Raw genomic sequence first — 26,570 nt, 5'->3', positions numbered from 1 at the left:
ACTCTGTTACTAATGTTTCAGGTGTATTTTTCTCATTACTAACCACTCTGTTACTAATGTTTCAGGTGTATTTTTCTCTTTACTAACCACTCTGTTACTAATGTTTCAGGTGTATTTTTCTCATTACTAACCACTCTGTTACTAATGTTTCAGGTGTATTTTTCTCATTACTAACCACTCTGTTACTAATGTTTCAGGTGTATTTTTTTCTCATTACTAACCACTCTGTTACTAATGTTTCAGGTGTATTTTTCTCATTACTAACCACTCTGTTACTAATGTTTCAGGTGTATTTTTCTCATTACTAACCACTCTGTTACTAATGTTTCAGGTGTATTTTTCTCATTACTAACCACTCTGTTATTAATGTTTCAGGTGTATTTTTCTCATTACTAACCACTCTGTTACTAATGTTTCAGGTGTATTTTTTCTCATTACTAACCACTCTGTTACTAATGTTTCAGGTGTATTTTTCTCATTACTAACCACTCTGTTACTAATGTTTCAGGTGTATTTTCTCATTACTAACCACTCTGTTATTAATGTTTCAGGTGTATTTTTCTCATTACTAACCACTCTGTTACTAATGTTTCAGGTGTATTTTTCTCATTACTAACCACTCTGTTACTAATGTTTCAGGTGTATTTTTCTCATTACTAACCACTCTGTTACTAATGTTTCAGGTGTATTTTTCTCATTACTAACCACTCTGTTACTAATGTTTCAGGTGTATTTTTTCTCATTACTAACCACTCTGTTACTAATGTTTCAAGTGTATTTTTCTCATTACTAACCACTCTGTTACTAATGTTTCAAGGTGTATTTTTCTCATTACTAACCACTCTGTTACTAATGTTTCAGGTGTATTTTTCTCATTACTAACCACTCTGTTATTAATGTTTCAGGTGTATTTTTCTCATTACTAACCACTCTGTTACTAATGTTTAGGTGTATTTTTTCTCATTACTAACCACTCTGTTACTAATGTTTCAGTGTATTTTTCTCATTACTAACCACTCTGTTATTAATGTTTCAGGTGTATTTTTCTCATTACTAACCACTCTGTTACTAATGTTTCAGGTGTATTTTTCTCATTACTAACCACTCTGTTATTAATGTTTCAGGTGTATTTTTCTCATTACTAACCACTCTGTTATTAATGTTTCAGGTGTATTTTTCTCATTACTAACCACTCTGTTATTAATGTTTCAGGTGTATTTTTCTCATTACTAACCACTCTGTTATTAATGTTTCAGGTGTATTTTTCTCATTACTAACCACTCTGTTATTAATGTTTCAGGTGTATTTTTCTCATTACTAACCACTCTGTTACTAATGTTTCAGGTGTATTTTCTCATTACTAACCACTCTGTTACTAATGTTTCAGGTGTATTTTTCTCATTACTAACCACTCTGTTATTAATGTTTCAGGTGTATTTTTCTCATTACTAACCACTCTGTTACTAATGTTTCAGGTGTATTTTTCTCATTACTAACCACTCTGTTACTAATGTTTCAGGTGTATTTTTCTCATTACTAACCACTCTGTTACTAATGTTTCAGGTGTATTTTTCTCATTACTAACCACTCTGTTACTAATGTTTCAGGTGTATTTTTCTCATTACTAACCACTCTGTTATTAATGTTTCAGGTGTATTTTTCTCATTACTAACCACTCTGTTATTAATGTTTCAGGTGTATTTTTCTCATTACTAACCACTCTGTTACTAATGTTTCAGGTGTATTTTTCTCATTACTAACCACTCTGTTACTAATGTTTCAGGTGTATTTTTCTCATTACTAACCACTCTGTTATTAATGTTTCAGGTGTATTTTCTCATTACTAACCACTTTGTTACTAATGTGTCAGGTGTGTTTTTCTCATTACTAACCACTCTGTTACTAATGTTTCAGGTGTATTTTTCATTACTAACCACTCTGTTATTAATGTTTCAGGTGTATTTTCTCATTACTAACCACTCTGTTACTAATGTTTCAGGTGTATTTTTCTCATTACTAACCACTCTGTTACTAATGTTTCAGGTGTATTTTCTCATTACTAACCACTCTGTTATTAATGTTTCAGGTGTATTTTTCTCATTACTAACCACTCTGTTACTAATGTTTCAGGTGTATTTTTCTCATTACTAACCACTCTGTTACTAATGTTTCAGGTGTATTTTCTCATTACTAACCACTCTGTTATTAATGTTTCAGGTGTATTTTTCTCATTACTAACCACTCTGTTATTAATGTTTCAGGTGTATTTTTCTCATTACTAACCACTCTGTTACTAATGTTTCAGGTGTATTTTTCTCATTACTAACCACTCTGTTACTAATGTTTCAGGTGTATTTTTCTCATTACTAACCACTCTGTTATTAATGTTTTCAGGTGTATTTTCTCATTACTAACCACTCTGTTACTAATGTTTCAGGTGTATTTTCTCATTACTAACCACTCTGTTACTAATGTTTCAGGTGTATTTTTCTCATTACTAACCACTCTGTTATTAATGTTTCAGGTGTATTTTTCTCATTACTAACCACTCTGTTACTAATGTTTCAGGTGTATTTTTCTCATTACTAACCACTCTGTTACTAATGTTTCAGGTGTATTTTTCTCATTACTAACCACTCTGTTATTAATGTTTCAGGTGTATTTTTCTCATTACTAACCACTCTGTTATTAATGTTTCAGGTGTATTTTTCTCATTACTAACCACTCTGTTATTAATGTTTCAGGTGTATTTTTCTCATTACTAACCACTCTGTTATTAATGTTTCAGGTGTATTTTTCTCATTACTAACCACTCTGTTACTAATGTTTCAGGTGTATTTTTCTCATTACTAACCACTCTGTTATTAATGTTTCAGGTGTATTTTTCTCATTACTAACCACTCTGTTATTAATGTTTCAGGTGTATTTTTCTCATTACTAACCACTCTGTTTCTAATGTTTCAGGTGTATTTTCTCATTTCTAACCACTCTGTTACTAATGTTTCAGGTGTATTTTTCTCATTACTAACCACTCTGTTATTAATGTTTCAGGTGTATTTTTCTCATTACTAACCACTCTGTTATTAATGTTTCAGGTGTATTTTTCTCATTACTAACCACTCTGTTACTAATGTTTCAGGTGTATTTTTCTCATTACTAACCACTCTGTTACTAATGTTTCAGGTGTATTTTCTCATTACTAACCACTCTGTTACTAATGTTTCAGGTGTATTTTTCTCATTACTAACCACTCTGTTACTAATGTTTCAGGTGTATTTTTCTCATTACTAACCACTCTGTTACTAATGTTTCAGGTGTATTTTTCTCATTACTAACCACTCTGTTACTAATGTTTCAGGTGTATTTTTCTCTCATTACTAACCACTCTGTATTTTTCTCATTACTAACTGTTAAATGTTTCAGGTGTATTTTTCTCATTACTAACCACTCTGTTACTAATGTTTCAGGTGTATTTTTCTCATTACTAACCACTCTGTTATTAATGTTTCAGGTGTATTTTTCTCATTACTAACCACTCTGTTACTAATGTTTCAGGTGTATTTTTCTCATTACTAACCACTCTGTTATTAATGTTTCAGGTGTATTTTTCTCATTACTAACCACTCTGTTATTAATGTTTCAGGTGTATTTTTCTCATTACTAACCACTCTGTTACTAATGTTTCAGGTGTATTTTTTCTCATTACTAACCACTCTGTTATTAATGTTTCAGGTGTATTTTTCTCATTACTAACCACTCTGTTATTAATGTTTCAGGTGTATTTTTCTCATTACTAACCACTCTGTTACTAATGTTTCAGGTGTATTTTTCTCATTACTAACCACTCTGTTATTAATGTTTCAGGTGTATTTTTCTCATTACTAACCACTCTGTTACTAATGTTTCAGGTGTATTTTTCTCATTACTAACCACTCTGTTACTAATGTTTCAGGTGTATTTTTCTCATTACTAACCACTCTGTTACTAATGTTTCAGGTGTATTTTTCTCATTACTAACCACTCTGTTACTAATGTTTCAGGTGTATTTTTCTCATTACTAACCACTCTGTTACTAATGTTTCAGGTGTATTTTTTCTCATTACTAACCACTCTCTTACTAATGTTTCAGGTGTATTTTCTCATCTACTAACCACTCTGTTACTAATTTTTAAGGTTTATTTTTCTCATTACTAACCACTCTGTTACTAATGTTTCAGGTGTATTTTTTCTCATTACTAACCACTCTGTTACTAATTTTTCAAGTGTATTTTTCTCATTCCTAACAACTCTGTTATTAATGTTTCAGGTGTATTTTTCTCATTACTAACCACTCTGTTATTAATGTTTCAGGTGTATTTTTTCTCATTACTAACCACTCTGTTATTAATGTTTCAGGTGTATTTTTCTCATTACTAACCACTCTGTTACTAATGTTTCAGGTGTATTTTTCTCATTACTAACCACTCTGTTACTAATGTTTCAGGTGTATTTTTCTCATTACTAACCACTCTGTTATTAATGTTTCAGGTGTATTTTTCTCATTACTAACCACTCTGTTACTAATGTTTCAGGTGTATTTTTTATTACTAACCACTCTGTTACTAATGTTTCAGGTGTATTTTTTATTACTAACCACTCTGTTACTAATGTTTCAGGTGTATTTTTCTCATTACTAACCACTCTGTTACTAATGTTTCAGGTGTATTTTTCTCATTACTAACCACTCTGTTACTAATGTTTCAGGTGTATTTTTCTCATTACTAACCACTCTGTTACTAATGTTTCAGGTGTATTTTTCTCATTACTAACCACTCTGTTACTAATGTTTCAAGGTGTATTTTTCTCATTACTAACCACTCTGTTACTAATGTTTCAGGTGTATTTTTCTCATTACTAACCACTCTGTTACTAATGTTTCAGGTGTATTTTCTCATCTCATTACTAACCACTCTCTGTTACTAATGTTTCAGGTGTATTTTTCTCATTACTAACCACTCTGTTACTAATGTTTCAGGTGTATTTTTCTCATTACTAACCACTCTGTTATTAATGTTTCAGGTGTATTTTTCTCATTACTAACCACTCTGTTACTAATGTTTCAGGTGTATTTTTCTCATTACTAACCACTCTGTTACTAATGTTTTAGGTGTATTTTCTCATTACTAACCACTCTGTTACTAATGTTTCAGGTGTATTTTTCTCATTACTAACCACTCTGTTATTAATGTTTCAGGTGTATTTTTCTCATTACTAACCACTCTGTTACTAATGTTTCAGGTGTATATTTCTCATTACTCATTACTAATGTTTCAGGTGTATTTTTTTCTCATTACTAACCACTCTGTTACTAATGTTTCAGGTGTATTTTTTCTCATTACTAACCACTCTGTTACTAATGTTTCAGGTGTATTTTTCTCATTACTAACCACTCTGTTACTAATGTTTCAGGTGTATTTTTCTCATTACTAACCACTCTGTTACTAATGTTTCAGGTGTATTTTTCTCATTACTAACCACTCTGTTACTAATGTTTCAGGTGTATTTTTCTCATTACTAACCACTCTGTTATTAATGTTTCAGGTGTATTTTTCTCATTACTAACCACTCTGTTACTAATGTTTCAGGTGTATTTTTCTCATTACTAACCACTCTGTTATTAATGTTTCAGGTGTATTTTTCTCATTACTAACCACTCTGTTATTAATGTTTCAGGTGTATTTTTCTCATTACTAACCACTCTGTTATTAATGTTTCAGGTGTATTTTTCTCATTACTAACCACTCTGTTACTAATGTTTCAGGTGTATTTTTCTCATTACTAACCACTCTGTTATTAATGTTTCAGATGTATTTTTCTCATTACTAACCACTCTGTTATTAATGTTTCAGGTGTATTTTTCTCATTACTAACCACTCTGTTACTAATGTTTCAGGTGTATTTTTTCTCATTACTAACCACTCTGTTACTAATGTTTCAGGTGTATTTTTCTCATTACTAACCACTCTGTTACTAATGTTTCAGGTGTATTTTTCTCATTACTAACCACTCTGTTACTAATGTTTCAGGTGTATTTTTCTCATTACTAACCACTCTGTTACTAATGTTTCAGGTGTATTTTTTTCTCATTACTAACCACTCTGTTATTAATGTTTCAGGTGTATTTTTCTCATTACTAACCACTCTGTTACTAATGTTTCAGGTGTATTTTTCTCATTACTAACCACTCTGTTACTAATGTTTCAGGTGTATTTTTCTCATTACTAACCACTCTGTTATTAATGTTTCAGGTGTATTTTTCTCATTACTAACCACTCTGTTACTAATGTTTCAGGTGTATTTTTCTCATTACTAACCACTCTGTTACTAATGTTTCAGGTGTATTTTTCTCATTACTAACCACTCTGTTATTAATGTTTCAGGTGTATTTTTCTCATTACTAACCACTCTGTTACTAATGTTTCAGGTGTATTTTTCTCATTACTAACCACTCTGTTACTAATGTTTCAGGTGTATTTTTCTCATTACTAACCACTCTGTTACTAATGTTTCAGGTGTATTTTTCTCATTACTAACCACTCTGTTACTAATGTTTCAGGTGTATTTTTCTCATTACTAACCACTCTGTTACTAATGTTTCAGGTGTATTTTTCTCATTACTAACCACTCTGTTACTAATGTTTCAGGTGTATTTTTCTCATTACTAACCACTCTGTTATTAATGTTTCAGGTGTATTTTTCTCATTACTAACCACTCTGTTATTAATGTTTTTAGGTGTATTTTTCTCATTACTAACCACTCTGTTACTAATGTTTCAGGTGTATTTTTCTCATTACTAACCACTCTGTTACTAATGTTTCAGGTGTATTTTTCTCATTACTAACCACTCTGTTACTAATGTTTCAGGTGTATTTTTCTCATTACTAACCACTCTGTTATTAATGTTTCAGGTGTATTTTCTCATTACTAACCACTCTGTTATTAATGTTTCAGGTGTATTTTTTTCTCATTACTAACCACTCTGTTACTAATGTTTCAGGTGTATTTTTCTCATTACTAACCACTCTGTTACTAATGTTTCAGGTGTATTTTTCTCATTACTAACCACTCTGTTACTAATGTTTCAGGTGTATTTTTCTCATTACTAACCACTCTGTTACTAATGTTTCAGGTGTATTTTTTCTCATTACTAACCACTCTGTTACTAATGTTTCAGGTGTATTTTTCTCATTACTAACCACTCTGTTACTAATGTTTCAGGTGTATTTTTCTCATTACTAACCACTCTGTTACTAATGTTTCAGGTGTATTTTTCTCATTACTAACCACTCTGTTACTAATGTTTCAGGTGTATTTTTCTCATTACTAACCACTCTGTTACTAATGTTTCAGGTGTATTTTTCTCATTACTAACCACTCTGTTACTAATGTTTCAGGTGTATTTTTCTCATTACTAACCACTCTGTTATTAATGTTTCAGGTGTATTTTTCTCATTACTAACCACTCTGTTATTAATGTTTCAGGTGTATTTTTCTCATTACTAACCACTCTGTTACTAATGTTTCAGGTGTATTTTTCTCATTACTAACCACTCTGTTACTAATGTTTCAGGTGTATTTTTCTCATTACTAACCACTCTGTTACTAATGTTTCAGGTGTATTTTTTCTCATTACTAACCACTCTGTTACTAATGTTTCAGGTGTATTTTTCTCATTACTAACCACTCTGTTACTAATGTTTCAGGTGTATTTTTCTCATTACTAACCACTCTGTTACTAATGTTTCAGGTGTATTTTTCTCATTACTAACCACTCTGTTACTAATGTTTCAGGTGTATTTTTCTCATTACTAACCACTCTGTTACTAATGTTTCAGGTGTATTTTTCTCATTACTAACCACTCTGTTACTAATGTTTCAGGTGTGTTTTTCTCATTACTAACAACTCTGTTATTAATGTTTAAGTGTATTTTTCTCATTACTAACCACTCTGTTATTAATGTTTCAGGTGTATTTTTCTCATTACTAACCACTCTGTTATTAATGTTTCAGGTGTATTTTTCTCATTACTAACCACTCTGTTATTAATGTTTCAGGTGTATTTTTCTCATTACTAACCACTCTGTTACTAATGTTTCAGGTGTATTTTTCTCATTACTAACCACTCTGTTACTAATGTTTCAGGTGTATTTTTCTCATTACTAACCACTCTGTTATTAATGTTTCAGGTGTATTTTTCTCATTACTAACCACTCTGTTACTAATGTTTCAGGTGTATTTTTCTCATTACTAACCACTCTGTTACTAATGTTTCAGGTGTATTTTTCTCATTACTAACCACTCTGTTACTAATGTTTCAGGTGTATTTTTCTCATTACTAACCACTCTGTTACTAATGTTTCAGGTGTATTTTTCTCATTACTAACCACTCTGTTACTAATGTTTCAGGTGTATTTTTCTCATTACTAACCACTCTGTTACTAATGTTTCAGGTGTATTTTTCTCATTACTAACCACTCTGTTATTAATGTTTCAGGTGTATTTTTCTCATTACTAACCACTCTGTTATTAATGTTTCAGGTGTATTTTTCTCATTACTAACCACTCTGTTATTAATGTTTCAGGTGTATTTTTCTCATTACTAACCACTCTGTTACTAATGTTTCAGGTGTATTTTTCTCATTACTAACCACTCTGTTACTAATGTTTCAGGTGTATTTTTCTCATTACTAACCACTCTGTTACTAATGTTTCAGGTGTATTTTTTTCATTACTAACCACTCTGTTATTAATGTTTCAGGTGTATTTTTCTCATTACTAACCACTCTGTTATTAATGTTTCAGGTGTATTTTTCTCATTACTAACCACTCTGTTACTAATGTTTCAGGTGTATTTTTCTCATTACTAACCACTCTGTTACTAATGTTTCAGGTGTATTTTTCTCATTACTAACCACTCTGTTACTAATGTTTCAGGTGTATTTTTCTCATTACTAACCACTCTGTTACTAATGTTTCAGGTGTATTTTTCTCATTACTAACCACTCTGTTACTAATGTTTCAGGTGTATTTTTCTCATTACTAACCACTCTGTTACTAATGTTTCAGGTGTATTTTTCTCATTACTAACCACTCTGTTACTAATGTTTCAGGTGTATTTTTCTCATTACTAACCACTCTGTTACTAATGTTTCAGGTGTATTTTTCTCATTACTAACCACTCTGTTACTAATGTTTCAGGTGTATTTTTCTCATTACTAACCACTCTGTTACTAATGTTTCAGGTGTATTTTTCTCATTACTAACCACTCTGTTACTAATGTTTCAGGTGTATTTTTCTCATTACTAACCACTCTGTTACTAATGTTTCAGGTGTATTTTTCTCATTACTAACCACTCTGTTACTAATGTTTCAGGTGTATTTTTCTCATTACTAACCACTCTGTTACTAATGTTTCAGGTGTATTTTTCTCATTACTAACCACTCTGTTATTAATGTTTCAGGTGTATTTTTCTCATTACTAACCACTCTGTTACTAATGTTTCAGGTGTATTTTTCTCATTACTAACCACTCTGTTACTAATGTTTCAGGTGTATTTTTCTCATTACTAACCACTCTGTTACTAATGTTTCAGGTGTATTTTTCTCATTACTAACCACTCTGTTACTAATGTTTCAGGTGTATTTTTCTCATTACTAACCACTCTGTTACTAATGTTTCAGGTGTATTTTTCTCATTACTAACCACTCTGTTACTAATGTTTCAGGTGTATTTTTCTCATTACTAACCACTCTGTTATTAATGTTTCAGGTGTATTTTTCTCATTACTAACCACTCTGTTACTAATGTTTCAGGTGTATTTTTCTCATTACTAACCACTCTGTTACTAATGTTTCAGGTGTATTTTTCTCATTACTAACCACTCTGTTACTAATGTTTCAGGTGTATTTTTCTCATTACTAACCACTCTGTTACTAATGTTTCAGGTGTATTTTTCTCATTACTAACCACTCTGTTACTAATGTTTCAGGTGTATTTTTCTCATTACTAACCACTCTGTTATTAATGTTTCAGGTGTATTTTCTCATTACTAACCACTCTGTTACTAATGTTTCAGGTGTATTTTTCTCATTACTAACCACTCTGTTACTAATGTTTCAGGTGTATTTTTCTCATTACTAACCACTCTGTTACTAATGTTTCAGGTGTATTTTTCTCATTACTAACCACTCTGTTACTAATGTTTCAGGTGTTTTTTTCATTACTAACCACTCTGTTATTAATGTTTCAGGTGTATTTTTCTCATTACTAACCACTCTGTTACTAATGTTTCAGGTGTATTTTTCTCATTACTAACCACTCTGTTATTAATGTTTCAGGTGTATTTTTCTCATTACTAACCACTCTGTTACTAATGTTTCAGGTGTATTTTTCTCATTACTAACCACTCTGTTACTAATGTTTCAGGTGTATTTTTCTCATTACTAACCACTCTGTTACTAATGTTTCAGGTGTATTTTTCTCATTACTAACCACTCTGTTATTAATGTTTCAGGTGTATTTTTCTCATTACTAACCACTCTGTTACTAATGTTTCAGGTGTATTTTTCTCATTACTAACCACTCTGTTACTAATGTTTCAGGTGTATTTTTCTCATTACTAACCACTCTGTTACTAATGTTTCAGGTGTATTTTTCTCATTACTAACCACTCTGTTACTAATGTTTCAGGTGTATTTTCTCATTACTAACCACTCTGTTATTAATGTTTCAGGTGTATTTTTCTCATTACTAACCACTCTGTTACTAATGTTTCAGGTGTATTTTTCTCATTACTAACCACTCTGTTACTAATGTTTCAGGTGTATTTTTCTCATTACTAACCACTCTGTTACTAATGTTTCAGGTGTATTTTTCTCATTACTAACCACTCTGTTACTAATGTTTCAGGTGTATTTTTCTCATTACTAACCACTCTGTTATTAATGTTTCAGGTGTATTTTTCTCATTACTAACCACTCTGTTATTAATGTTTCAGGTGTATTTTTCTCATTACTAACCACTCTGTTATTAATGTTTCAGGTGTATTTTTCTCATTACTAACCACTCTGTTACTAATGTTTCAGGTGTATTTTTCTCATTACTAACCACTCTGTTACTAATGTTTCAGGTGTATTTTTCTCATTACTAACCACTCTGTTACTAATGTTTCAGGTGTATTTTTCTCATTACTAACCACTCTGTTACTAATATTTTAGGTGTATTTTCTCATTACTAACCACTCTGTTACTAATGTTTCAGGTGTATTTTTCTCATTACTAACCACTCTGTTACTAATGTTTCAGGTGTATTTTTCTCATTACTAACCACTCTGTTACTAATGTTTCAGGTGTATTTTTCTCATTACTAACCACTCTGTTACTAATGTTTCAGGTGTATTTTTCTCATTACTAACCACTCTGTTACTAATGTTTCAGGTGTATTTTTCTCATTACTAACCACTCTGTTACTAATGTTTCAGGTGTATTTTTCTCATTACTAACCACTCTGTTACTAATGTTTCAGGTGTATTTTTCTCATTACTAACCACTCTGTTATTAATGTTTCAGGTGTATTTTTCTCATTACTAACCACTCTGTTATTAATGTTTCAGGTGTATTTTTCTCATTACTAACCACTCTGTTACTAATGTTTCAGGTGTATTTTTCTCATTACTAACCACTCTGTTACTAATGTTTCAGGTGTATTTTTCTCATTACTAACCACTCTGTTACTAATGTTTCAGGTGTATTTTTCTCATTACTAACCACTCTGTTACTAATGTTTCAGGTGTATTTTTCTCATTACTAACCACTCTGTTACTAATGTTTCAGGTGTATTTTTCTCATTACTAACCACTCTGTTACTAATGTTTCAGGTGTATTTTTCTCATTACTAACCACTCTGTTACTAATGTTTCAGGTGTATTTTTCTCATTACTAACCACTCTGTTACTAATGTTTCAGGTGTATTTTTCTCATTACTAACCACTCTGTTACTAATGTTTCAGGTGTATTTTTCTCATTACTAACCACTCTGTTACTAATGTTTCAGGTGTATTTTTCTCATTACTAACCACTCTGTTACTAATGTTTCAGGTGTATTTTTCTCATTACTAACCACTCTGTTACTAATGTTTCAGGTGTATTTTTCTCATTACTAACCACTCTGTTACTAATGTTTCAGGTGTATTTTTCTCATTAGATGGATTACTAACCACTCTGTTATTAATGTTTCAGGTGTATTTTTCTCATTACTAACCACTCTGTTACTAATGTTTCAGGTGTATTTTTCTCATTACTAACCACTCTGTTACTAATGTTTCAGGTGTATTTTTCTCATTACTAACCACTCTGTTACTAATGTTTCAGGTGTATTTTTCTCATTACTAACCACTCTGTTACTAATGTTTCAGGTGTATTTTTCTCATTACTAACCACTCTGTTACTAATGTTTCAGGTGTATTTTTCTCATTACTAACCACTCTGTTACTAATGTTTCAGGTGTATTTTTCTCATTACTAACCACTCTGTTACTAATGTTTCAGGTGTATTTTTCTCATTACTAACCACTCTGTTATTAATGTTTCAGGTGTATTTTTCTCATTACTAACCACTCTGTTACTAATGTTTCAGGTGTATTTTTCTCATTACTAACCACTCTGTTACTAATGTTTCAGGTGTATTTTTCTCATTACTAACCACTCTGTTACTAATGTTTCAGGTGTATTTTTCTCATTACTAACCACTCTGTTACTAATGTTTCAGGTGTATTTTTCTCATTACTAACCACTCTGTTACTAATGTTTCAGGTGTATTTTTCTCATTACTAACCACTCTGTTACTAATGTTTCAGGTGTATTTTTCTCATTACTAACCACTCTGTTACTAATGTTTCAGGTGTATTTTTCTCATTACTAACCACTCTGTTACTAATGTTTCAGGTGTATTTTTCTCATTACTAACCACTCTGTTACTAATGTTTCAGGTGTATTTTTCTCATTACTAACCACTCTGTTACTAATGTTTCAGGTGTATTTTTCTCATTACTAACCACTCTGTTACTAATGTTTCAGGTGTATTTTTCTCATTACTAACCACTCTGTTACTAATGTTTCAGGTGTATTTTTCTCATTACTAACCACTCTGTTACTAATGTTTCAGGTGTATTTTTCTCATTACTAACCACTCTGTTATTAATGTTTCAGGTGTATTTTTCTCTTACTAACCACTCTGTTACTAATGTTTCTAACCACTCTGTTACTAATGTTTCAGGTGTATTTTTCTCATTACTAACCACTCTGTTACTAATGTTTCAGGTGTATTTTTCTCATTACTAACCACTCTGTTACTAATGTTTCAGGTGTATTTTTCTCATTACTAACCACTCTGTTACTAATGTTTCAGGTGTATTTTTCTCATTACTAACCACTCTGTTACTAATGTTTCAGGTGTATTTTTCTCATTACTAACCACTCTGTTACTAATGTTTCAGGTGTATTTTTCTCATTACTAACCACTCTGTTACTAATGTTTCAGGTGTATTTTTCTCATTACTAACCACTCTGTTACTAATGTTTCAGGTGTATTTTTCTCATTACTAACCACTCTGTTACTAATGTTTCAGGTGTATTTTTCTCATTACTAACCACTCTGTTACTAATGTTTCAGGTGTATTTTTCTCATTACTAACCACTCTGTTACTAATGTTTCAGGTGTATTTTTCTCATTACTAACCACTCTGTTATTAATGTTTCAGGTGTATTTTTCTCATTACTAACCACTCTGTTACTAATGTTTCAGGTGTATTTTTCTCATTACTAACCACTCTGTTACTAATGTTTCAGGTGTATTTTTCTCATTACTAACCACTCTGTTATTAATGTTTCAGGTGTATTTTTCTCATTACTAACCACTCTGTTACTAATGTTTCAGGTGTATTTTTCTCATTACTAACCACTCTGTTACTAATGTTTCAGGTGTATTTTTCTCATTACTAACCACTCTGTTACTAATGTTTCAGGTGTATTTTTCTCATTACTAACCACTCTGTTACTAATGTTTCAGGTGTATTTTTCTCATTACTAACCACTCTGTTACTAATGTTTCAGGTGTATTTTTCTCATTACTAACCACTCTGTTACTAATGTTTCAGGTGTATTTTTCTCATTACTAACCACTCTGTTACTAATGTTTCAGGTGTATTTTTTCTCATTACTAACCACTCTGTTACTAATGTTTCAGGTGTATTTTTCTCATTACTAACCACTCTGTTACTAATGTTTCAGGTGTATTTTTCTCATTACTAACCACTCTGTTACTAATGTTTCAGGTGTATTTTTCTCATTACTAACCACTCTGTTACTAATGTTTCAGGTGTATTTTTCTCATTACTAACCACTCTGTTATTAATGTTTCAGGTGTATTTTTCTCATTACTAACCACTCTGTTACTAATGTTTCAGGTGTATTTTTCTCATTACTAACCACTCTGTTACTAATGTTTCAGGTGTATTTTTCTCATTACTAACCACTCTGTTACTAATGTTTCAGGTGTATTTTTCTCATTACTAACCACTCTGTTACTAATGTTTCAGGTGTATTTTTTCTCATTACTAACCACTCTGTTACTAATGTTTCAGGTGTATTTTTCTCATTACTAACCACTCTGTTACTAATGTTTCAGGTGTATTTTTCTCATTACTAACCACTCTGTTACTAATGTTTCAGGTGTATTTTTCTCATTACTAACCACTCTGTTACTAATGTTTCAGGTGTATTTTTCTCATTACTAACCACTCTGTTACTAATGTTTCAGGTGTATTTTTCTCATTACTAACCACTCTGTTACTAATGTTTCAGGTGTATTTTTCTCATTACTAACCACTCTGTTACTAATGTTTCAGGTGTATTTTTCTCATTACTAACCACTCTGTTACTAATGTTTCAGGTGTATTTTTCTCATTACTAACCACTCTGTTATTAATGTTTCAGGTGTATTTTTCTCATTACTAACCACTCTGTTACTAATGTTTCAGGTGTATTTTTCTCATTACTAACCACTCTGTTACTAATGTTTCAGGTGTATTTTTCTCATTACTAACCACTCTGTTACTAATGTTTCAGGTGTATTTTTCTCATTACTAACCACTCTGTTACTAATGTTTCAGGTGTATTTTTCTCATTACTAACCACTCTGTTACTAATGTTTCAGGTGTATTTTTCTCATTACTAACCACTCTGTTACTAATGTTTCAGGTGTATTTTTCTCATTACTAACCACTCTGTTACTAATGTTTCAGGTGTATTTTTCTCATTACTAACCACTCTGTTATTAATGTTTCAGGTGTATTTTTCTCATTACTAACCACTCTGTTATTAATGTTTCAGGTGTATTTTTCTCATTACTAACCACTCTGTTATTAATGTTTCAGGTGTATTTTTCTCATTACTAACCACTCTGTTACTAATGTTTCAGGTGTATTTTTCTCATTACTAACCACTCTGTTACTAATGTTTCAGGTGTATTTTTCTCATTACTAACCACTCTGTTATTAATGTTTCAGGTGTATTTTTCTCATTACTAACCACTCTGTTACTAATGTTTCAGGTGTATTTTTCTCATTACTAACCACTCTGTTACTAATGTTTCAGGTGTATTTTTCTCATTACTAACCACTCTGTTACTAATGTTTCAGGTGTATTTTTCTCATTACTAACCACTCTGTTACTAATGTTTCAGGTGTATTTTTCTCATTACTAACCACTCTGTTACTAATGTTTCAGGTGTATTTTTCTCATTACTAACCACTCTGTTACTAATGTTTCAGGTGTATTTTTCTCATTACTAACCACTCTGTTACTAATGTTTCAGGTGTATTTTTCTCATTACTAACCACTCTGTTATTAATGTTTCAGGTGTATTTTTCTCATTACTAACCATTTCTGTTACTAATGTTTCAGGTGTATTTTTCTCATTACTAACCACTCTGTTATTAATGTTTCAGGTGTATTTTTCTCATTACTAACCACTCTGTTATTAATGTTTCAGGTGTATTTTTCTCATTACTAACCACTCTGTTATTAATGTTTCAGGTGTATTTTTCTCATTACTAACCACTCTGTTATTAATGTTTCAGGTGTATTTTTCTCATTACTAACCACTCTGTTACTAATGTTTCAGGTGTATTTTTCTCATTACTAACCACTCTGTTACTAATGTTTCAGGTGTATTTTTCTCATTACTAACCACTCTGTTATTAATGTTTCAGGTGTATTTTTCTCATTACTAACCACTCTGTTACTAATTTTTCAGGTGTATTTTTCTCATTACTAACCACTCTGTTACTAATGTTTCAGGTGTATTTTTCTCATTACTAACCACTCTGTTATTAATGTTTCAGGTGTATTTTTCTCATTACTAACCACTCTGTTATTAATGTTTCAGGTGTATTTTTCTCATTACTAACCACTCTGTTACTAATGTTTCAGGTGTATTTTTCTCATTACTAACCACTCTGTTACTAATGTTTCAGGTGTATTTTTCTCATTACTAACCACTCTGTTATTAATGTTTCAGGTGTATTTTTCTCATTACTAACCACTCTGTTATTAATGTTTCAGGTGTATTTTTCTCATTACTAACCACTCTGTTACTAATGTTTCAGGTGTATTTTTCTCATTACTAACCACTCTGTTATTAATGTTTCAGGTGTATTTTTCTCATTACTAACCACTCTGTTACTAATGTTTCAGGTGTATTTTTCTCATTACTAACCACTCTGTTATTAATGTTTCAGGTGTATTTTTCTCATTACTAACCACTCTGTTACTAATGTTTCAGGTGTATTTTTCTCATTACTAACCACTCTGTTACTAATGTTTCAGGTGTATTTTTTCTCATTACTAACCACTCTGTTACTAATGTTTCAGGTGTATTTTTCTCATTACTAACCACTCTGTTACTAATGTTTCAGGTGTATTTTTCTCATTACTAACCACTCTGTTACTAATGTTTCAGGTGTATTTTTCTCATTACTAACCACTCTGTTACTAATGTTTCAGGTGTATTTTTCTCATTACTAACCACTCTGTTACTAATGTTTCAGGTGTATTTTTCTCATTACTAACCACTCTGTTACTAATGTTTCAGGTGTATTTTTCTCATTACTAACCACTCTGTTACTAATGTTTCAGGTGTATTTTTCTCATTACTAACCACTCTGTTACTAATGTTTCAGGTGTATTTTTCTCATTACTAACCACTCTGTTATTAATGTTTCAGGTGTATTTTTCTCATTACTAACCACTCTGTTATTAATGTTTCAGGTGTATTTTTCTCATTACTAACCACTCTGTTATTAATGTTTCAACTGTATTTTTCTCATTACTAACCACTCTGTTATTAATGTTTCAGGTGTATTTTTCTCATTACTAACCACTCTGTTATTAATGTTTCAGGTGTATTTTTCTCATTACTAACCACTCTGTTACTAATGTTTCAGGTGTATTTTTCTCATTACTAACCACTCTGTTACTAATGTTTCAGGTGTATTTTTCTCATTACTAACCACTCTGTTACTAATGTTTCAGGTGTATTTTTCTCATTACTAACCACTCTGTTATTAATGTTTCAGGTGTATTTTTCTCATTACTAACCACTCTGTTATTAATGTTTCAGGTGTATTTTTCTCATTACTAACCACTCTGTTATTAATGTTTCAGGTGTATTTTTTCTCATTACTAACCACTCTGTTATTAATGTTTCAGGTGTATTTTTCTCATTACTAACCACTCTGTTATTAATGTTTCAGGTGTATTTTTCTCATTACTAACCACTCTGTTATTAATGTTTCAGGTGTATTTTTCTCATTACTAACCACTCTGTTATTAATGTTTCAGATGTATTTTTCTCATTACTAACCACTCTGTTATTAATGTTTCAGGTGTATTTTTCTCATTACTAACCACTCTGTTACTAATGTTTCAGGTGTATTTTTCTCATTACTAACCACTCTGTTATTAATGTTTCAGGTGTATTTTTCTCATTACTAACCACTCTGTTACTAATGTTTCAGGTGTATTTTTCTCATTACTAACCACTCTGTTACTAATGTTTCAGGTGTATTTTTCTCATTACTAACCACTCTGTTACTAATGTTTCAGGTGTATTTTTTTCTCATTACTAACCACTCTGTTACTAATGTTTCAGGTGTATTTTTCTCATTACTAACCACTCTGTTATTAATGTTTCAGGTGTATTTTTCTCATTACTAACCACTCTGTTATTAATGTTTCAGGTGTATTTTTCTCATTACTAACCACTCTGTTACTAATGTTTCAGGTGTATTTTTCTCATTACTAACCACTCTGTTACTAATGTTTCAGGTGTATTTTTCTCATTACTAACCACTCTGTTACTAATGTTTCAGGTGTATTTTTCTCATTACTAACCACTCTGTTACTAATGTTTCAGGTGTATTTTTCTCATTACTAACCACTCTGTTACTAATGTTTCAGGTGTATTTTTCTCATTACTAACCACTCTGTTATTAATGTTTCAGGTGTATTTTTCTCATTACTAACCACTCTGTTACTAATGTTTCAGGTGTATTTTTCTCATTACTAACCACTCTGTTACTAATGTTTCAGGTGTATTTTCTCATTACTAACCACTCTGTTACTAATGTTTCAGGTGTATTTTTCTCATTACTAACCACTCTGTTACTAATGTTTCAGGTGTATTTTTCTCATTACTAACCACTCTGTTATTAATGTTTCAGGTGTATTTTTCTCATTACTAACCACTCTGTTATTAATGTTTCAGGTGTATTTTTCTCATTACTAACCACTCTGTTATTAATGTTTCAGGTGTATTTTTCTCATTACTAACCACTCTGTTATTAATGTTTCAGGTGTATTTTCTCATTACTAACCACTCTGTTACTAATGTTTCAGGTGTATTTTTCTCATTACTAACCACTCTGTTATTAATGTTTCAGGTGTATTTTTCTCATTACTAACCACTCTGTTACTAATGTTTCAGGTGTATTTTTCTCATTACTAACCACTCTGTTACTAATGTTTCAGGTGTATTTTTCTCATTACTAACCACTCTGTTACTAATGTTTCAGGTGTATTTTTCTCATTACTAACCACTCTGTTACTAATGTTTCAGGTGTATTTTTCTCATTACTAACCACTCTGTTACTAATGTTTCAGGTGTATTTTTCTCATTACTAACCACTCTGTTACTAATGTTTCAGGTGTATTTTTCTCATTACTAACCACTCTGTTACTAATGTTTCAGGTGTATTTTTCTCATTACTAACCACTCTGTTACTAATGTTTCAGGTGTATTTTTCTCATTACTAACCACTCTGTTACTAATGTTTCAGGTGTATTTTTCTCATTACTAACCACTCTGTTACTAATGTTTCAGGTGTATTTTTCTCATTACTAACCACTCTGTTACTAATGTTTCAGGTGTATTTTTCTCATTACTAACCACTCTGTTATTAATGTTTCAGGTGTATTTTTCTCATTACTAACCACTCTGTTACTAATGTTTCAGGTGTATTTTTCTCATTACTAACCACTCTGTTACTAATGTTTCAGGTGTATTTTTCTCATTACTAACCACTCTGTTATTAATGTTTCAGGTGTATTTTTCTCATTACTAACCACTCTGTTATTAATGTTTCAGGTGTATTTTTCTCATTACTAACCACTCTGTTACTAATGTTTCAGGTGTATTTTTCTCATTACTAACCACTCTGTTACTAATGTTTCAGGTGTATTTTTCTCATTACTAACCACTCTGTTACTAATGTTTCAGGTGTATTTTTCTCATTACTAACCACTCTGTTACTAATGTTTCAGGTGTATTTTTCTCATTACTAACCACTCTGTTACTAATGTTTCAGGTGTATTTTTCTCATTACTAACCACTCTGTTACTAATGTTTCAGGTGTATTTTTCTCATTACTAACCACTCTGTTACTAATGTTTCAGGTGTATTTTCTCATTACTAACCACTCTGTTACTAATGTTTCAGGTGTATTTTTCTCATTACTAACCACTCTGTTACTAATGTTTCAGGTGTATTTTTCTCATTACTAACCACTCTGTTACTAATGTTTCAGGTGTATTTTTCTCATTACTAACCACTCTGTTACTAATGTTTCAGGTGTATTTTTCTCATTACTAACCACTCTGTTACTAATGTTTCAGGTGTATTTTTCTCATTACTAACCACTCTGTTACTAATGTTTCAGGTGTATTTTTCTCATTACTAACCACTCTGTTACTAATGTTTCAGGTGTATTTTTCTCATTACTAACCACTCTGTTACTAATGTTTCAGGTGTATTTTTCTCATTACTAACCACTCTGTTACTAATGTTTCAGGTGTATTTTTCTCATTACTAACCACTCTGTTATTAATGTTTCAGGTGTATTTTTCTCATTACTAACCACTCTGTTACTAATGTTTCAGGTGTATTTTTCTCATTACTAACCACTCTGTTTCACTCATTACTAACCACTAAATGTTTCAGGTGTATTTTTCTCATTACTAACCACTCTGTTACTAATGTTTCAGGTGTATTTTTCTCATTACTAACCACTCTGTTACTAATGTTTCAGGTGTATTTTTCTCATTACTAACCACTCTGTTACTAATGTTTCAGGTGTATTTTTCTCATTACTAACCACTCTGTTACTAATGTTTCAGGTGTATTTTTCTCATTACTAACCACTCTGTTACTAATGTTTCAGGTGTATTTTTCTCATTACTAACCACTCTGTTACTAATGTTTCAGGTGTATTTTTCTCATTACTAACCACTCTGTTACTAATATTTCAGGTGTATTTTCTCATTACTAACCACTCTGTTACTAATGTTTCAGGTGTATTTTTCTCATTACTAACCACTCTGTTACTAATGTTTCAGGTGTATTTTTCTCATTACTAACCACTCTGTTACTAATGTTTCAGGTGTATTTTTCTCATTACTAACCACTCTGTTACTAATGTTTCAGGTGTATTTTTCTCATTACTAACCACTCTGTTACTAATGTTTCAGGTGTATTTTTCTCATTACTAACCACTCTGTCACTAATGTTTCAGGTGTATTTTTCTCATTACTAACCACTCTGTTACTAATGTTTCAGGTGTATTTTTCTCATTACTAACCACTTATGTTGACTAATGTTTCAGGTGTATTTTTCTCATTACTAATGGGTCTGTCACTAATGATTCAGGTGTATTTTTTCATTACTAACCACTCTGTCACTAATGTTTCAAGTGTATTTTTCTCATTAGTAACCACTCTGTCACTAATGTTTCAGGTATATTTTTCTTTTTTCTTATCACTCTGTCATAAATGTGTCAGGTGTATTTTTCTCAATGTTAGCCAATCGCTTATGATTGACAGATTCAGAAAGCTATTAGTCGATATCTTTACAATGGGTTTCTCTGTATGTTGATTTTTTTTCTTATTTGATTTTAGTTTGTTTTTTCCTTTTTTATTTTGCGGCTTAGGAAAACATTTTACAATAGACTTACTATTTGTGCTGTGGCTGCCGCGTTGGTCGAATCTGTTATTTTAACTTTGTTAGCACAAATGTCTTAAGAAATACCACCGGGAGGAGTTACTAACTGAATGTTTATCATTGTTATTCTTTTGTCTTTAATTTCTAGTTAGAAAATAAATTTTAAAATAATGTTATGAATTTCTTCGTTAACTTATTTAAATTTTAAGTTAATTCGGGCTTTGTTGAGTCCTAACAATAGGATAAACCCAGATACATTGTCTCAAAATAATAATCATAAAAAAGGTTGTTATTTGTTAATCACAAAATTATCCAATGGGCCATCGAAGCTTTGACCAGCACAAGTATCGAAACAAGTTTCTAGCGTCGTATGTCTGCAAACCTACCACTGCCTCTGGATGAGATAATCGCTACATAAATTCAGGTTACATAATTCAATGTTTTCATTTTGTCTGACAAAAGAGCGATTTCAACAAGAACTTTCAATTCCAAAAGTGGATACTGTGACGTCATACCTTTCAAAAGGGGCCTCTGACGTCTTCAGTTGTATGAAATCATTTATTGTCATCTGATACCCAGTTTGCTTTGTTAGAAGCTTATATATTAGTCCTCGGAACCTGCAGAGAATGACAAGATATTGTAACAATAGCTGCCAAATCCAAAATGCTACATATGACGTCACATTTTCCATAAGTGTTCTGTAATATATCTGCCTACAGAAACTCAATTGTTTCATCTTTCTGCACAAGAAAGATAAACAGACTAGAATAAAACTGGTGATTTTAGAAATACCAACAGTTCTTATAAAAGTCAGAACAAACTCAACTATTTAATATTTAATTTTGAAAATGAATTATTAAATCAACGGAGTGTTTTCGTTGGATTTTTCTTTATAACCTACTCTGTAGTCATCAGATCTTCGCCCCAGGAAATCATTCTGAAGCAGTCTTGTTAGTTAGGTATACAGTAATTGCAAAGCTTATGTTTGTGAAGTTAGGCCTATTAGTGACATGGTGTGTAACAAATATTATTGAAATGAACTAGACGTTATTTTTACTAAATGATTTAAAAGGCCCCACCAATACTACAATAGAAACAAATTAGGCCTTCTCTAGTTAGATGCACTGCAAAAAATGTTGTTACCAGCTAAGCTTAATTATAACTATCACAGCTTATATCCAATTTCACTCCTTTTTCACTTGCAACATACTTCATTAATTTCGAAAAAATAATTTAATTATTAGGTTCGACATAAATCTTTATCAATTAACTTCACAATTTGTATAAATCATGCTCCATCCACTGTTTGGAAGAATATGCCTACATTGTATTTCTGTAGGTTCTTAGTGAATCGGTTTACTTTAGTAATAGTAATGTGAACCCAGGTATGTTAGAGAAAATGGGTTGAAGTAACACAAGGGATTGGGTAGTGTTAAGCACAAAGCTCTGCACAGCACGAGTATCGAGTCCACTTTTTAGCAGTGTAGATCTACAGAGTTATCACTGAATTGCTGGGGTGTAAAAATGAACGTTGGACTTTCTTCAATATATATTAAGTTTGCTGGGGTCTCACGTTTTTTGCCATCTATAGCTAGCCTACAGTACGCATGTAAAAGAATGTCTTGAGTATGGTATTATTTCTTTGTTTGTTTACAATACTTCGAAAAGTCTAAACTTAAAGAATATAGAAATAATACATTAACCGCATTCATCAGAATAAGAAATTATTACTTATGGTAAGTTTTCATATATTTAAATAAATTACCGTGTTCTGTTACTTAGAAAGATGCACAAAATACATTTTCAGAATGACAGTAAGATGAAACTACCTCCAAAAATCTCATATTTTAGAACGTCTGTATGAACTGGTCATATTTTTTCATAACATGTATAGCACTGAATCAGTTTCAACTCTTATTTAAAATGTAATTTTAAACAGAAATAACCTGCTACACACAGAAATATGTAATCCTTAATAACGTTCACCCCAGTAGATGACCACATGATGACCTTTTGTAGTCGTGTCCACTTTCAGTCAGTTTTCTAGAGAATCATCAGACATACTTCATAGTATTACTAACCCTGAATCTGACTATTATAAGATACCACATACTTCATAGTATTACTAACCCTGAATCTGACTATTATAAGATACCACATACTTCATAGTATTACTAACCCTGAATCTGACTATTATAAGATACCACATACTTTATAGTATTACTAACCCTGAACCTGACTATTATAAGATACCACATACTTCATAGTATTACTAACCCTGAATCTGACTATTATAAGATACCACATACTTCATAGCATTACTAACCCTGAACCTGACTATTATAAGATACCACATACTTCATAGTATTACTAACCCTGAACCTGACTATTATAAGATACCACATACTTCATACTATTACTAACCCTGAATCTGACTATTATAAGATACCACACACTTCATAGTATTACTAACCCTGAATCTGACTATTATAAGATACCACATACTTCATAGTATTACTAACCCTGAATCTGACTATTATAAGATACCACATACTTCATAGTATTGCTAACCCTGAACCTGACTATTATAAGATACCACATACTTCATAGTATTACTAACCCTGAACCTATTATAAGATACCACATACTTCATAGTATTACTAACCCTGAACCTGACTATTATAAGATACCACATACTTCATAGTATTACTAACCCTGAACCTGACTATTATAAGATACCACATACTTCATAGTATTACTAACCCTGAATCTGACTATTATAAGATACCACATACTTCATAGTATTACTAACCCTGAATCTGACTATTATAAGATACCACATACTTCATAGTATTACTAACCCTGAATCTGACTATTATAAGATACCACATACTTTATAGTATTACTAACCCTGAATCTGACTATTATAAGATACCACATACTTCATAGTATTACTAACCCTGAACCTATTATAAGATACCACATACTTCATAGTATTACTAACCCTGAACCTGACTATTATAAGATACCACATACTTCATAGTATTACTAACCCTGAATCTGACTATTATAAGATACCACATACTTCATAGTATTACTAACCCTGAATCTGACTATTATAAGATACCACATACTTCATAGTATTACTAACCCTGAACCTGATTATTATAAGATACCACAGAACTACTGGCGCAACCTATGACTGAATTAAAGGTTTCAGAATTGGAGTTCCTTTGCCACAAAAATGTACTCCGCACCTCGAAACCCTGTGTGCGCTATATGACTGACAGTTAAATCCTACTATTCGGTTAAACAAGATTGCGTGTTTGTTTGTTTTCTTATAGCAAAGCCAGGTCGGGCTATCTGCTGAGCCCACCGAGGGGAATCGAACCCCTAATTTTGCGTTGTAAATCCGAAGACATATCGCTGTACTAGCGGGGGGGCTAACAAGAGTGCGCTAATAGTTAGCAGAGAACTCTGTGAATAAACGCCGTCTCTCTTGCCCTAGTTTAACATTTCAAACTGGGACAGCTATTTCGAGATAGCCTTTTAGTAACTTTTCGCGAAAGGAAAACAACAACAACAACATACAGAGGTTAGAGCTTCCATTTTTTATACTGGCCTTGTAATAAGACTGGTAAATGACTCTACAACAGTGTAGTAAGTGCACCAATATGTTGTTGTTAATGTGATAACGTTCGAAATAGAACAACAATGACAAACATCTGTCCGATGAGTAACTGTAGTGTCATTACTTGTTCATACTGTCAGCTGGATTAAGGTGTAGGCCTAAATCACTTGAATTTCATTTAAACGGACTTTTGTAAATGAATAAAGAATTAACCAGCGATCTTTGTTTTATTTGGAAGTTCGCATAAAGCTACGCGAGGGCTAACTACACTAGTCATCTAATTTACCATATCATAATGTTTCCACGGCAGAAAGGGTAAGCATACTTGATGAGGCAAGGATTCAAACCCGTGACCTACACACTGCTAGTTAGTGTGACCTTTGGTAATAAAGTGACTAACGAGAGAAGCAGGTGCGATTCAAACATTGCAAACGAAATGCTGGAATTTTCGTTAAAGCTTCTTAAAACGGTTATGAAAACAGTGAGAATTTTCATCGGCGTGAAAACCTCGACCTGGGGGGGAGTGGTTAAATAATTAATTAACTATAAACTCGATGATATTTATAATTCTTAGAAATAACATGAATTCGAAACGCGTTACAATTATTAATCTTATTTTAAGTTATTTGTGAAGTTGCACTCTTTCAGTCCTGTATCTAGCTAAGCCTATAAAAATAGAGAGTTTTTAAGACGGAAACCTAACAGTTAATCGGTCAATATAAACATAAACATGTATATCAAGTAGACAATGTATCGTTTATATCCAGCTAGAGCTTGTGACTCAGGCATTGCTTAGCTCTTACTTTGCACTTACGCCATTAAAAAAAAATAGTTTCATAGTTTTGACGATAGGTGGACATCAGCTTATGAATAACATAAAGCACTATGTTTGACTGTTGTTGGTTTTTGATACATTCTTTTAATAAACAGTAAACACATACTCGTATATTCTATGTAATTCTTCTTTGGCCAATAAACGATGTAAGCAAATCAGCAGCCCTCTTCCGGTGCTTCAAGGAAACGCGTAAGTATCACACGTGCATAACAAGGTCATTCGTCCCTCAACCAAACAGTGACTATCTGTTATCTGAATACAAACGTCGCATTGATAAAGGCTAATGTGTGTGATATAAGAAAGAGAACTAAAAACATCAGCACTCAATTTTCAAAGTAACTTTCAAGCTAAATCTGCAAATCTACAATGTAGTAATGTTAAAATATAGTTCCAACTAATTTTGTACGTAACAGATAATTTAAACCTCGCTGTTATTAAAGGTATCGAACAGACGTATATGGTGAACCTCTCTTTATTTAGTGGTGTATAAATAACATCACTTGATGTCTAGTTT

This window comes from Tachypleus tridentatus, chromosome 10 (assembly GCF_004210375.1).
Source record: "Tachypleus tridentatus isolate NWPU-2018 chromosome 10, ASM421037v1, whole genome shotgun sequence".
Lineage (NCBI taxonomy): Eukaryota > Metazoa > Arthropoda > Merostomata > Xiphosura > Limulidae > Tachypleus > Tachypleus tridentatus.
This window is presented reverse-complemented; position numbering follows the sequence as displayed.